Here is a 2,300-nt window from a genome sequence, read left to right on the forward strand (position 1 = left end):
AAAAAAAAATTAAAAAATTCAAGAAAATCCAAATTAAACAAATCGAATTACTAAATTTTGAGAGAAACTTTTAAAAAATATTATTTAAAACAATAGTGTTGTTTCATCAAATGACATGGTTTCCTTAAACGAAATAAAAGTTTTATTTTCATCATTTTAAAAAATGATATTTCGTTTAAGAATATAATATTTTAATGAAATAAAAAAGAACCACAAAATTAAACAAGTACGAATATTAAATCTAAAGAGATTATTTTCTCTGAAAAAACGGTATAACCCTAACAGCACGGGGACGTTCTGAGGACGTTCTGAATAGATCGCAATGCGTATATTGCGATCATCTCAGAATGTTCTCATATATACTGCGATCGAATGAGTACGTTCTGAGTAAATACACGCGCGATACAAATGCGTACGTATCATTTCAGTCAAACCTGAGAATGTACGCACGCGATAGAATAGCGCGTTCCGTATCCCTGAGTGAAATCTGAGAACATTCGCACGTGAAAGAAAACCGAATGATACTATAAGTGATGTTCTAGCGTTCAACTTAGTACGTCACAGATGATCACAGTACAATGAGTACGAAGATGGGGTGATACGCAGTACGTCGCGTGCTGTTAGGGAAGGTAGGATTTGTAATATTAAATATTGAAATACTTGAGTACTAAAAGCTGTATTTGAATCACAGAATATTACTAAATACTGTACTTTTAATACTGAAAATAAGTAATTGTACTGTACTTAATATAAGTACTTAAAATAAGTACTGTACTTTTAATACTGAAAATAAGTAATTAATCAATGATTCTAAGTATGATATTTCTATAAGGGATTGCAATATCACAATAATATTATATGTTATAATATAATATTACAGTAATATTATTGATATGTTACTTTGTAATTTTGCACAGTAATATTACAGTAATATTGTTGTGTAATCCCTAACAGCACGCGACGTACTGCGTATCATCCCATTTTCGTACTCATTGTACTGCGATTATCTGTGACGTACTAAGTTGAACGCTGGAACGTCACTTATATATCATCATATAGTACTATATGATACGTCACTATATAGTATCATTCGGTTTTCTTTCACGTGCGAATGTTCTCAGATTTCACTCAGGGATATGGAAATGATACGTACGCTTTTCTATCGCGTGCGTACATTATCAGGTTTGATTGAAATGATACGTACGCATTTGTATCGCGCGTGTATTTACTCAGAACGTACTCATTCGATCGCAGTACATCTGAGAACATTCTGAGATGATCGCAATATACGCATTGCGATCTACTCAGAACGTCCTCAAAATCCCTTATAGAAATATCATACTAAGAATCATTGATAATTACTTATTTTCAGTATTAAAAATACTGGATAATAAGTAATTATCAATGATTCTTAGTATGATATTTCTATAAGGATAATCATTATAACATTTTGTTAAAAATGTAAAAGTAATTATCACTGGTTCACTACTTTACATTAATATTCATCGCATACCCTTATAGAAATATCATACTAAAAATCATTTATAATTACTTATTTTCAGTATTAAAAATACTGGATAATAAGTAATTTTAAATGATTCTTAGTATGATATTTCTATAAAGGTATCGAATGTTGTATTGTTTCAATACCTATCAGCAAATTATCCAATGAACAACAGGTAAAAATGATGTAATTATTATTTGATGTTTGCTAGATATGTTATAATATACTGTGAACACTATAAGGATACATTATATAAGCATGAATCGTAAGAACATCGTTGGGGTCATCAGAGTCACCGCGTGCGTGCTCGATCGTCAGGTTAAGCAACAGTTTAATGCGGTCAGGACATGAATGGGTGCCCAGTGGTATACCGCTTGGGATCGAAATTATCGCAGGAGGAGATTCATGAAAGTTTGGAATGTCTTGATAAACTTCGATATTTAGTAGTTTATGAGACATGAGGAAATTAGGAATATAAGTATATTTTTGTAAACATTATGATTTTCTCATTTTTCACCTTTGCATAATAATTCTCAGTATTTGATTACTATCAATATTTAACAGTGATTTTATTATCAGTATTCACCAGAAATTAAGTACTGGCCAAAAAATTACTGAATTACTGGTAATATTTAATCACTAATAATTTTTCAGTATTTCTTAGTATGATATTTCTATAAGGGATATACGTGATGTACTGAAATCTTTCCGTTTTCATTCCGTCCTGAGACTGCCGACATCGCTGCGAACGTTCGTACGACATTCGCAGCGAAATTCTATAGTAGCTGCTACCCTA

This window comes from Odontomachus brunneus, unplaced genomic scaffold (genome assembly GCF_010583005.1).
Source record: "Odontomachus brunneus isolate Ranch 3 - 2012 unplaced genomic scaffold, Obru_v1 Obru_scaffold_217, whole genome shotgun sequence".
In the NCBI taxonomy this organism is placed as follows: Eukaryota; Metazoa; Arthropoda; class Insecta; order Hymenoptera; family Formicidae; genus Odontomachus; species Odontomachus brunneus.